We start from the raw sequence: 14,540 nt of genomic DNA on the forward strand, positions 1-14,540 counted from the left end.
AACAAGTCAAATAACATAAATATAAAATGTAAGCAATCGCTTAACAAAATAATATTATGACTGTCAACAAAAGCTTACACTGACTAAGCGAATTGATTTAACATTCAATGTTATTACGAACGCATTGTTTGCGGACAAAACAGCTATTTTTTGCGCGAAATTTATTTTGAAAGGAAAAGGAATAAGCAGATAAACCTTTTGAATTATTAAGTATCGAATTTTATACCAGATTTTCTGTTACAATTACCTTCTGATCTCTTGTCTATTAAGGTGATACATTGTACGCGGGAATTTGATTAAATTATATATATATATATATATATATATATAATATACACTTTTTAAACTATGCGAAGAGGATTTAGTAATTAACCCACCTGAAGCCAAATCTCTTACGGAATGTCTTTTTTTGTAGGTTTTGGTTGGGTTGCTATTATCCAGGTGGTTGAAGCACACGTCACGGTAGCATGCGAAAGCGATCTCGTGGCGCTCCTCGTTAAGACGGAAAGGGTAGCGCTAGTTTTTTAGTGGGTATTCCGATGTTCGGGGCGCACTCGGCGCCTTGGACACCGGCGAGCCCCACATACCCCACTGTTCCCGTGGGGGAAACGCGTAACGCGTTTTTTCCAGCGTTAAAAAAAGGTGGTTGAAGCACTTACATATATGTTTGATTAATGAATGTATTCACTAAAAATCACTTCGCCAACTCTCTCACGAAATCGACGGGATGATGGGATTGCTCTATTTGGCTAATTTATTTCACGATAATCATGAACATTTCATTTAATTTCCGATCAATGGTTCCATTCTGATCCATTAGTATCGATAATGGTCATATAAAATAAAATTTAATTGGTCTTTCATAACATAATGGGACGACAATCTGACCCGATTCGAGGCCCGACGCAGGGTCAACGGCTTTACATGCCTTTCAAGTCTCGGAAAAAGAAACAGCCAATCTCCAGGCAGCTATTGAGTCTTTCTTGACCAAAACGCCTCATATATTTTTATTGGTACACCCTGTGGCTTGAATCAAGGTACTCAGGATACACCGTTTTATTAACTAGCAACTAGAATACTCAAATGAGTATAAGACAACAAATATTTTATAATGTAAATATTTAACGTAGTTTTTTTTAAATTATTCAAGATTAGATGTAAAATCCATAATTATTCTCAGTGAAAGCGCGTACGAATAATAATCTTTATATATTTAAAACCTAGCATTTTGCCCACGGTTTCACCAGCGGAGTTCCCGTTCCCGTGAGAATACGTGGACAAAATGTAGCCTACGTTACTCGATGGTAATCCATTGGTGAAAGAATTTTTAAAATCGGTTTAGCGGTTTAGGCATGAAAGCGTTACAAACAAACAAACTCACATTCACATTTATAATATTTTTTAAGATTTATCTTCCTAATATTATTTTGTAGTTGTTTTTTAATACAAAATGATGGGCAATGAAACCTGAATTTGGATTCTAGCTCTATTCATGTCGTAAAACGCCGCGTTTAACCCTCTTTTACATAAAAAGGTCCGGCCGGTTGACGTCTTGACCTACTTACCTGTTATGCCCTCCTGGTATAAATGCTTTCTACCTTATGATTCCGTCTTAAAGCGGGTTAATGTCAAACAGTTTATTTTAATATTCCTCCTAAGATAGAAAACATTTTAAGGCCTATTTCATGATGTAATTTTCAGAAAGATTACATAAAATGTATAAGTTAGGTTTGTTAGGTATAAAATATACACTTGTATATGTATACAATTGTATACAATATATAATAATATAGTATAAGAAATGTTTTTGCATAACGTTTATGCATATATTTTTTTATTATTAGCAAAAACTCCATTATAAATTTTGATCTTTGTAGTCGAAGCAAAAATAATTAAATATAAAATAGACTAAAACTAAACGATATTATTGAACTATTAAAATAAAATCAAAATATTATTTATTTAAGTAGGCTATAAGCACCTTAGAATCGTCATGTTACATAATTAAAATAAATTAAAACAACTACCGTTTCGGTATGTAGATTCTACCGAGTAGAACCGGCTAGAAACATAAATTAAGTTACTATTTTTACACATAAAAATTTAATCATATATACAACCAAATTTTTTAACAAATAAAAACACGAACTCTACGCCTTTTTATTATGCATATTCTTTTATTGTTTATAATATGATAATAGAATGTAGGAATCATGCGTTTGTTATACGCATGATTCCGTCATTTTGGACATATCTGATATTGTTCTGCCATATTCAAATGTCACTAGATAATTTTGTAAGGCGCAAGAAGTTGTATGTATCAGATTTTATCAGGCAGCAGTGCTTGGTATTGTTGTGTTCCGGTTTGAAGGGTGGGTGAGCCAATATAATGACAGTCACAAGGGACATAACATTTTAGTTCCCAAGGTTGGTGACGCAATGGCAATGTAAGCGATGGTTACATTTACACATTACAGTTACATTTCTTACAATGGCAATGTCTGGCTATATACTATAAAAAAAAAGTCATTCTCCATTTATAGGAGTCAAACTTTTTCTGAGAGTCGGGTCAGAACAGTTGCGTCCCTGCAAAAGCTCGAAAACAATGCATACTGGAATCGCCACATCGGGAGACTAGTCGTGGAGGGTAGCGGGATCCGAGGCATGGTGCACCACTGGCCGAACGCAGATAGATGGGGGCCCAAGTAGTGAGCTAGCCACTCATAAAAGGTTGCCGATGTTGACGAAAAGGATCCCGAGGTTGCGCCATCGTGCCGGTCAGCGACCGGATGAGAGGGCCCGATGGACATCCTTGGGGGGGCTCGGGCGTCCCTGCAGTCTCCAGCCTAGTCCCCCATCAGTGTGCGCGATATTCCGTGTGTGTATCATCGTGTCTTAGCAGCATGGCGCCTCGTTCTACTTTCGACTCTCTACCTTTAAACTCTGCAGCAAATGGCCAAGAAACAAAAAAGAGAAAATTTTACAGAGGTTGCACTCCCTCTCGCTTAAAGTGCACCTCAGCAACATTAGAGGGTTGCACTCTAATATCGTGCCAGTCGACTACCACCTTGAGACTGAGAAACCCCAACTCTTGTTTCTTACGAAGACGCAGATTGGTTGTCCGTCCGACAACCGACCGCAAAGCGAGGGATATACGCCAAAAAAAGAGAGCCTTTAATAAAGCCGCCAAGTCATGCAAGAAAGCTATGCAAAAGTCACGCTTCGATCATACTAGTCGAATAGGGAACAAACTGGCTTTGTACCCCTCGGGTAGCAAAGCGTATTGGTCCCTAGCTAAAGCAGTTGAACCGAACTTTTGTCGGCCCTCACTGCCTCCCCTTCAGAAGCCTGAAGGGAAGCTTGCTCACACCGCTGAAGAGAAAGCAAACCTGTTTGCGTCTCTATTTGCGGAGTCTTCACGTCTTGACGCTGGTAGCGCGACACCTCCAGCAACACCTACCGCCGACACTCATATGAGTGACATACGCATTCGGCAAAAGGAAGTTCGCAAAACGCTACGCAGTCAAGACGTGAACAAAGCAAGCGGACCTGATGGCATTCCAGCAATTGTTCTGAGGAACTGTGTGCCTGAACTGTCTCCTATCCTGACACGTCTGTTTCGCCTCTCTCTTGAGACTGGTCAAGTGCCTAAGTCCTGGAAACTTGCTAACGTGCAGCCCGTGCCTAAAAAGGGCAGTCATGTTGACTCTGCTAATTACAGACCCATCTCGGTTATGTCCATTTTGTGCAAGACAATGGAACCTATCATAAATACTAGGCTCCTGACGTACCTGGAAGCCAATGACATTCTCAGTGACCGACAGTACGGGTTTCGCCGAAACCGGTCCACTGGTGATCTTCTGGTGTACGTCACACACATCTGAAGAGAAACACGGGGAGGCACTTGCTGTTTCTTTGGATATCTCGAAGGTTAACTTGAAGGAAACTTTGGTTTGGCCATCATGCCAAACATGATGGCCTTATCAGCAAGCTTCCTGCATATGGCCTGCCTGCTAGCCTGTGTGCGTGCATTTCAGACTTCCTGAGGAATCGATCGTTACGAGTAGTGGTTGATGGCCACTCGTCGGATCAAATGGCTATAAATGCCGGTGTTCCCCAGGTGTCAGTGCTCTCGGCGATACTATTTCTGCTGCACATTAATGATCTGCTGTTGTCCGGTATCCATGGGTACGCAGATGATTGCACAGTTGTCACAGTTGCACAAGTGGTGGTAGGGCTTTGTGCAAGCTCGTCTGGGTAGGTACCACCCACTCATCAGATATTCTACCGCAAAACAGCAATACTTGATATTGTTGTGTTCCGGTTTGAAGGGTGAGTGAGCCAGTGTAATTACAGGCACAAGGGACATAAAATCTTAGTTCCCAAGGTTGGTGGCGCATTGGATATGTAAGCGATGGTTGACATTTCTTACAATGCTAATGTCTAAGAGCGTTGGTGACCACTTACCATCAGGTGGCCCATATGCTCGTCCGCCTTCCTATTCTATAAAAAAAAAAAAAAAAACAAGTCCAACGCGCGAGCTAGTGAGGCCCAAATCCAGGCTCAGAGAGAGGCCATGGTAGAGCGCCTGAGCGTGACCCTTAAGGCAGTGTCCGAATGGGGCGATGCCAATCTGGTCATGTTGAATGCATCTAAGACGCAGGCGTGTTTGTTTTCCGCCAAAAAGAGGGAATTTCAGCTACCTCCTTCTTTCTGAAATGTGTCTGTACCTATAACTGACCATCTTGACCTTCTTGGCATTACTCTCACGTCGACTCTAAATTTCGGCTCTTTTATTGAGTCCAAAGCCCAAATAGCCGCTCGAAAACTTGGTATCTTTTTACTCTCGAACGGCCAGGCAAACGCGACTTAAGGGCCATAGGTACACAGTGGAAATTCCCCGCCTACGTTAGAAGCGTAAGTCTACATTATTACATTTAAGTCTACATTCATTATTCGCACTGCGCAACTATGGAATGCTTTGCCTGAGTCCGTATTTCCTGATAGGTACAATGTTGGTGTCTTCAAATCCAGAGTAAACAGGTTTCTTATAGGCAAGCGTGCTACATCTTAGACCGTGTCGATGCTTAACATCAGGCAAGTCAACGGTCAAACGCTGGCCTATTAATTGTAAGAAAAAAAAAACTCGGTATATTAAGTCTTATTATCGCCGATCTACATAGAACTTAAGATTAACTCGCATTGTTCTGCCAAAAGAATTTAATTTATTTATGCGGTTATTTAAAAAAAATATCAAACAATGTTATGTAATTATCTGTTCAAAGATGAGCATCAGAGATGGTCGAGTGGTTGGAATATGATTATATGAATATGGACTGTTAACTGAAGATTGCAGGTTCAAACCCGGACCATTTCCGCATACGTGGTGCGTTAGCTGAGCTCATTATGTTAATAATTTATAAATTATAGAATGATAAAAGCTACACATTTCCATGTCCAAGCATAATCACATCATCTATATACAAAAATACATACGAATATAAAAATTATTTTCGAATTTTGAAATGTATGATATAATAAATTATTTTATGAAATAGAAACAAGAAATACAAATAACACAAAGGAATACAGAAACATGAAGTAAAACAGCGCTAAATTGCGGATTACAATTTGTTGCGGCAAAACTTTTACGTACAAAATAAATTATTTCAACATAGCCCTTACCGCTTTGTTATAAGGACAAAAATGTAATGAACATATTTCCAACTGCGGCCTACTGTAATATATATATATGTATTTTATTACAGAGAGATGTTTCGTTTGTAACCTTTATTAAGTTCAGAGTCCCCTTTTGTTTCTCTTATCCCTTGTGTAAGAGTTAAAAGAACACGTGTTTTAAGAAAGGCTGTAAAGGATTTGTACCCAGAGCAGTAAAGCCGTATATAAATAAAATAAAAAAACACTGCTAATCATAATTTGCTACAGTTGTTTTATAAATTATATACATATTTTTTGGTATTTTTTTTAAATTTTTGTATGTTTGTGTAATTGAAAAAGAAATGATCTCTGTGAGTTGAAGTTTGAGTGTTCCCACTTCCATTGATAGTTTTTTCAACGCAAAAAACAAAATATGAGCCGAGATGTCACATTGGTTAGAAGTTATGAATCTAAGTCGATGATTGCGCATTCAAACGCTGGCAATACATTAAACATTAAAATAAATCGAAACCTGCACGTGTCTGGTGAAATTCTATCGCAGATGTATCCCCAAGCCCGCAATGGAGCAGCGTGAAGAAATAAGCTAAACTAAGCCCAGCCTAACAGCTTAATCTGGCTAGAACTATTACGTTTTAAAAACATATTTATTAAAGCATGCTTAAGAGCACTTTTGAATCGTCATTTTACAAGATTATATTAAGCGACCATCGGAAATAATTTATAGTTAAAGCCCAATAAATAAATATAGAATAATAATAATATGAAGTAAATAAAAATATGGCGTCTCATTAATAAAATAAATATATTTTTCTAATAATATTTATACACATACATACAAAAGGGAGCAGAGAACCGATGCGAACGACGAACAGATCGTCATGTCGTTTTCCGTCACGGCATACGAGTCGGCCTTACCCTGCAAATAGTTGTAATCAAATATTTATTAATGATGTTACCATCAGATGGTCCATTTGCCTGTCTACCCACCTCAACTGAATAAGAATAAAAAAAACTCTCCGAACACCCTCTGGTAGTTGTCTTCTATGTTAATATATACACCATTATATTTCTAATAGTGTTAATGGTTAAGATGACCATTTATAAATGCTATAAATAAATAAACTTTATTTTGTATAAATAGAATAAAAACAAAATAAAAAGTTTTATTTCTATCGGATAGTATAACAATTCAAAGATACTACTTTAACTTAGAACTATAGAAGTCGTGTAGTGAATTAAATATCAGCATGGCGAGCTGCGCTTAGCGAATCTAATAACCTAAATAATATCGGAGCGAGAACATTAAACTGTCATAAGCTGGCTAAATGCCAACTGGCCAAGTTTTATGTCGACAACAAGATTGGTTTAAGTTTTATATTTTTATTTTAAGTTACCTACCGGTAAGAGCTGTATTTGTTTTCGTTAAGTTACATTTTGTTTTTACGCATAATGCAAACAAGTATTCTAAACCTTAAACGATTATATTAACAATAATATTTTGTTGTATTGTCTTTTGCATAGAGATCGATTTTGTTATATAAAATTTATCTAACAATATATATTATTTATTTATTTCATCATCATCATATCAGCCGAAGACGTCCACTGCTGGACAAAGGCCTCCCCCAAAGATTTCCACGTTTGGCCGGTCTTGCGCTGCCCGCATCCAACGGCTTCCCGCGACTCGTTCTAAGTTGTCGGGCCACCTTGTAGGGGGCCTGCCCACGCTGCGTCTTTCGGTTCGTGGTCGCCACTCGAGAACCTTTCTGCCCCAGCGGGCGTCGGTTCTGCGAGCAATGTGCCCCGCCCACTGCCACTTCAATTTAGTAATTCTTCGGGCTATGTCGGTTACTTTGGTTCGCCTGCGGATTTCATCATTTCTGATCCGATCTCACAGAGAAACTCCGAGCATAGCCCTCTCCATTGCCCTTTGAGTGACCTTGAACCTTCTTATGAGGCCCATTGTGAGCGACCACGTCTCTAATCCATAAGTCATCACTGGCAACACACACCGGTCGAAGACTTTCGACTTGAGACACTGCGGTATTTGGGATGAGAAGATATCGTGTAGCTTCCCGAACGCTGCCAAACTGAGTTGAATTCGACGATTGACCTCTTTCTCGAAGTTGGACCTACCTAGTTGGGTGGTCTGACCTAGGTAGACATAGTTGTGTACAACTTCGAGTGCAGAATTTCCAACCTTGACTTGAGTGGGTGCAACACGGATATTCGACATGATTTACATTTTGTCCATGTTCATTTTTAGACCTACTTGTTGGGAAACCCTGCTGAGGTCATCGAGCATAGTGCCGAGGTCTTCCAAGGTCTCAGCCATAATTACAATGTCATCGGCAAATCGAAGATGAGTGATGTACTCGCCGTTGATATTGATGCCAAGTCCGTTCCAGTCCAGAAGCTTGAAAACATCTTCCAATGCAGCAGTAAACAGAAAAAACTTCCTTGACCACCACATTGTGTAGTAGGACCAAAAGGCGGATTTAATGCTTGAAGGCATTCTCTGCCAGTCAACCTTTAGGCTAAGCAGATATCCGTGAAGGCGGTACTTTATAATCAAAAATAAACATACATACAAACGTAACAACAACAAAAAATAAAAACAAAGCTATAATGTATATATAAACATATGAATAATAGTATATTATACATGTCATAAGATGACTAGGAACATAGTACACAACAGACCATTCAAGTCTCTGTTAAATATAAATTTGAAAAAAGTTCCCAGTCACTTAGTAGCTTCATACTCATCACTCATATTACCATCAGGGTCATTTGCCTATCCACCTATCTATAATATAAAAAAAAACATGCATGTTTAAGACTTTATTTTCTGAGAGATATCTGTATTTTTCCGTTCACAACCAATTGTAACATATAGTGAAATCGGACGATATTAACGTAAATATAACGTACTGAATGCATGAAGCATAATGCCGGTGCGGTGTTGCATTAAAGTAAAGTAAAATAACACTTTAATTGAGCTGTATTCCTATGAGGGAACCGCAATTTTTTTTACTTTTTTTTTTAAATATAGGTAGGCTGACGGGCAGAATGATATCTTATCGTAAGTAGTCATCACCACTTTACAATAACGATATTAATAAATAGTTGGCGTCGCTTTTCACATTTGTGGTCGTTTTGTTCTTATCAGAATGTAAGAGGTATAGTTTTAAAATGAAGGAAAGGCCTCTTCTCAAATTAAGAATAAGGTTTTGGAGTTACACCTGTGAGGATTGCTGAGTAAACATGTAGAAAAGTTACATATAAACAGATTCCCTCACGATATTATCCTTTATATGAAGTAATAACAGCGGGCACTTTATCTATACTAATATTATAAATACGAAAGTAATAATGTCTGTTTGTCTGTCTGTTACGGATAAACCCTGGACTAATTTTGATGAAGCCGCACACAGCAAGCCACTAGCCCAAGGAAGGATATAGGTAACTTCTATGTAATACTGACCGAACCTCCATACTAACGGGCGAAACTGCTGGCGAACACTAGTTTCAGATATATTTCAAATATTTGAACAAATTGAATTTCATTATAGTTATATGACTATGATCATTCTAGATTTCTAAAATTATACTGAAAACAACAAATATTGCACTAAAAATAATTGCCAAGTTTAAAATAGCAGTGGTGTTTATGGTACTAATTTTAATTCCACAAGTTTTAATTATTAAATGTCAAAAGTTAGAGTGAGTAACATGAACTCAATTAAGATTTGATTGTTTTAATGCAATTGCGTATTAAGTTAATTTCTATTCATCTCATGTCTATGAGATTATTAGAAATTAACATGAGATGAATAGAATTGAAAAGAGTGTTTTCGTGTATTATGCATTAACCAATAAATATAATAAATGCTAATGTTAAAAAAGTATTAATAAATAAGTTTTGCTTTACAAGACTTTATGAGTGTTATCTAATATTAGTATATTAAATGAATATATACATATATGATTGATAAAAGAGTATTTATTTTTCTGTGCCAGACGTGAAAGCGTATCATACAAATAAACGATATCAGTTTCACATTTTTAATATTACTAAGGATTCATATTTGTGTTATTATTTACAGGGAAGAATGAAATAAATAAGCTAATAACATTCCTTTTAGTATCTTCATTATAAGCGTGTAACTTTGCAAATTACTCAATTTACGACTAAACGGTATATTGTATCAAACTAAAATACTACAAAAATTTGTTTATTTATTAATAAATGGTTAAAATGATTGTGTTAAAATGAACAACTAAGTCACAAGGGTGAAGTATTTTCTTCTCTTTCAAATATTTGCATTCTATAATACTAGTGTTTTGCCCGCGGTTTCACCCGCATAGTTCCCGTGCCGGTGGGAATACGGGGACAAAATGTATGTTACTCGCTGATAATGTATCTTCATTGGTGAAAGAATTTTTAAAATCGGTTTAGTGGTTTAGGCGCGAAAGCGTAACAAACAAACTTACATCGCATTTATAATATTAGTTAGAATGATCTAATATAATCTGATTTTATTATTGCGATAACCTTGATACCAAAGTTTCATTGTTTTGACACTATAATGTTTGTTAGGGACTTTCTTAGTCTTTAAGCATATTTCATGATTTAAGAAAATAAAGGTTTATTGTTTTTACTTGTTTATCTATCTTGTATTCTACATCTTAATATAATTTCTACAAATTTCAAACAACGATATTCTAAGCCGAGTATAAGCCTCTCAGGAGGCAGGTACCCATTGGACTCGCGGACTCACAACGAAGACCCTTAAGTGGATTCTCTACATCTTATTGACCTGATTAAATCCGTTGACGCTGTCAAGGCTAAAAGGGCCAATGACAAATACACTGAGTCAACATTCATATCTAACCAAAAACAACTAAAATTACATTTCTGTATGTTAAATAATTGCCTGTTTGAAATGCGAACGAAGTGTAAGGTACACTTCGTTCGCATTTCAAGCTTTCGTAAAAAAAACCATTGAAAAATATACCCAAGGGAAGACGTCATAAGGCAATATAATTATTTATTTATTAATATTATTACTCGTATATATATTCAAAAAGACTATTAAAAAAATGTAAAATCTTCAATTTTTTTTTACTATGTACGTTCGGTTGGCTATATCTAAGAAATAAAAACGTAACAATGCCAAGTAGATAGAGCTCAATTAGTCTGGAATATTTTTACAGAGAACCTTGACGGTACAGACGAGACCAACTTTTAAAGTAATTTAACAAAAAAAAATTAAGAACAACCATATTATTTATGATAGAAGGAATACGGTATAGTTATTTAAAATCCGCATTGCAGATATTAAAGTTTAGGCATCATGGAATGTTTCAGTGTTCGGAAGTACAATTTACTTTAATATGGGGTTAATTTTCGTAATACGATTTTTCTAAGAATAACTTAATGCATAGTGTTATTCAACTAACACGGGTGTTATGTGTATGCAATGTATTTGTGTAAAGGTTAAATAGTTTCTCTTTGAAATACTTGTTAACTACGTACAAAACAAAGTTAAGACAAACAACTAACAAAACTTTATGCATACAGTCTTCTGAATTTCCAATTATATCTTTGTTCAAGTCTATAATGCATCTTTAAAGTTTAATAGGAAACACGGGTATCGATTTTCACCACTTAAATTTAACTAGCTCGCTACCTTAAGGCTTATTTGATTGGCTGTTAATTCAATACGTAATATTAAAAATCTAAAAAAAACAAGTATTTTGAACTATTGTTAATAAAAATTACAGGATGAGTATACATTTATACATCGAGATTTAAAATTTATAAAAATCGGTTGTAAATCACTATGGATTTGTGAAAAAATTGCATTTGAATGAAGTTGATATCGGAAATTTAAGTAAAATTAATTGAATATAAATATTTAAGCAGAATAATGTTTTACAATGTATGATAAATAAAGATGTATTAGTAGAGCGGAGTTGTATCAGTACATTGCTTGTACTATGTAAATTTAAAGTTTGTTTGTTTTTACACATTTTACCACGTGTGTCGAAAACAAAATCACTCAAAGGCTACATACAGAAACGTTACTATCGAATTTGACCTTGGAATTTTACTCGTATAAATGTCACATGAACGAAAAAGAAATATATTAAAATTATAAATGAATTAGCTGCTATCCGCGTAAGTATTAATTTCTGTTTTTTAAATGAAGTAATTTTCATGTCTTAAAAAGTTCTTATGTTCTCTCGCACAACATTATCGACTTTTATGCTTACTTTTCTTAGAATTGATCAAGCGTTGAGCGTTGTTATATGACTAACAAATACTTTTCAATTTAAATTGAAATAGCCTTCGTAGTATATACACTGAATATATCTATTAAAAATTAATCATGGTTTCTATATAATAATTCACACCAAGCATTAAAACTTTAATAACTTCATTTTTTTACTTACAATTGAAAATTACCAATCAAGTTTATTGTCCAAAAAAGAGAGTTTTTTTATAGAATGGGAAGGCGGACGAGCATATGGGCCACCTGATGGTAAGTGGTCACCAACGCCCATAGACATTGGCATTGCAAGAAATGTTAACCATCGCTTACAGCACCAATGCGCCACCAACCTTGGGAACTAAAATGTTATGTCCCTTGTGCCTGTAATTACACTGGCTCACTTACCCTTCAAACCAGAACACAACAATATCAAGTACTGCTGTATTACGGTAGAATATCTGATGAGTGGGTGGTACCAACCCAGACGAGCATGCACAAAGCCCTACCACCAGTTTTAGAACGAAGACATTGAAATACTACAAACAATTATTATTGAATATATATTAACTATACTACATAAATCATGTAAATTTGAGGCGCCTATATGGAAGTGTGGACAGTTGGTGACGGTTAATATATTCATAATAGGTACAAACGGGAGCGACGAATTTTGTTTACGTAAGTACTTCGATTACACACGTAAACAGAGATAATCTTTAATGAATATATAATTTATTCAAGTTCATTATATAGTATACGTATGTTATGTAATCTTTGCATATTTTATAAGTAATTACAATCTTGATTAATTTAATATTAATTGTAATAATTTATTTATGATTACAAACGTCGAATAAAACCAAATTTTTAATCTCCTTTATTTGGTAGGTTGAATAGTTAAGAATAGAATAGCATTACAACAACAACAAGAAAAAAAAACAACTAACTTTCACATATATAATATTAGTAAATAAGTATAAATAATATATTACATTTTACTATTTGGTCATAAGAATTATTTACATTAAGGATATAAAATACTTAGTGTACAGGCAGTGTGGATTATTGCATTCACTCTTTATTCTGGTTCTCTTGGCGAGTGTTAACTGTAAATGTTTTTGCCCGATAACTCCGATGATTTATTAAAAAAATCTATACATAAATTCGTCCTTCTTTCCATCTATTATATATATATATATATATATATATATATATATATATATATATATATATATATATTCGTCGGGAGGGCAAATGACTCTACTCCACCTGATGGTAAGTGGTAGTAGAGTCCAAACGTGACGACGGCCAGTACAGATGGGAAAAACGGTCTGCACTAGCCGCCTTCGCCTTGCCGGCCCGCAAGATGCCTCTTCACTCCTCGTTTGAAGGAACCCGGGTTATTTTTAGGTTAGGAATATTTTTACATTTTTGGAAAATTGCTTTTCTATAAAAAACCTATATAGGTAGATACTATGATCCTAAAACATGTCAAGAATACACGCATCAAAATAGTATATCACCACAAGACAGTTGTTAACATTTAACGGGTTGGAAATGAAGTGTTCTCACAGAAAAGCACTGTTAGCTTTTAATATAAAAACATTTTCACAAGACAGTTAAATAAGAGAGAGAATAAAACCTTCTCCTCAAAAAGAGGTGCGGAGGCCTTTAGCCCAGCAGTGGGACATTCACAGGCTGTTACGGTACGGGTACGGTTAAATAAGAATAACGAAATTTTATTTCGTTAAACCGTAAAATGTAAATGTTACGCAGACGAACTCGATGGCGACACGCTAGTTAATTTATAATTTACATTTAAAATTCCAAAGGAAATAAAATATAATTAAGTTCATTATTAAATACAAAGTAAGGAAGTTAACATCAGCATATTGTGAGTAAAACAACAGTAACTTAGAAAACTTTCCTTATATAATTAGTTAAGATACGAGACGTGGAAAGAATAAACTTACATTACGTAATAATAACATAAAAAACAAAGGAAATAGTGTTATACTCGTAAATTTAACGGGCAGGTAAAGTTTTGTGAAACTCGCTCTTCACAATACAATTGAAAATGAGTAATTACATTTCGAGCCGGCATAAATTATAACGGGTTGTTTTTTATTAAATAAAGGTCTTTTTTAGTGGTTATAATTTTTTTTATACAGTAGGAAGGCGGACGGTTAATGGGCCACTTGATGGTAAGTGGTCACCAGCGCCCATAGACATCGGCATTGTGAGAAATGTTAACTATAGCTTACATCGCCAATGCACCACCGACCTTGGGAACTAAGATGTTATGTCCCTTGTGCCTGTATTATACTGACTCACTCACCAGTAATTTAGTCGAATTATTACGAGTAGGCGAAATTCGAATCGAATTAAAATAACCATCCTGTTTTTGGACTTTTCAATTAGAATGTATTATTTTTTCAATAAGACATGATTGTTTTCTTTATAAAAAAAAATCACGCTATATGATATCATGATATTAACAGTGACGTAATATGAAAATAATTTGCAGATGTATTTGTACGTTAAAAGTTATTATGCATGTGTAGTTAAGGTAATTGATAA

The 14,540-nt window shown here is 35.4% G+C and overlaps 2 protein-coding genes across 2 annotated transcripts in view; one reads left to right on the top strand and one right to left on the bottom strand.

Moving 5' to 3' along the window:
- Positions 1-14,540, top strand: part of LOC126774808 (sodium channel protein 60E-like) — a 181,036-nt gene that overhangs the window by 93,161 nt on the left and 73,335 nt on the right. The window lies entirely within an intron of this gene.
- LOC126774818 (zinc finger protein 608-like) overlaps positions 1-14,540 on the bottom strand; it is a 361,874-nt gene that overhangs the window by 60,485 nt on the left and 286,849 nt on the right. The window lies entirely within an intron of this gene.

The sequence above is a fragment of the Nymphalis io genome, chromosome 17 (genome assembly GCF_905147045.1).
Source record: "Nymphalis io chromosome 17, ilAglIoxx1.1, whole genome shotgun sequence".
Classification (NCBI taxonomy): Eukaryota; Metazoa; Arthropoda; class Insecta; order Lepidoptera; family Nymphalidae; genus Nymphalis; species Nymphalis io.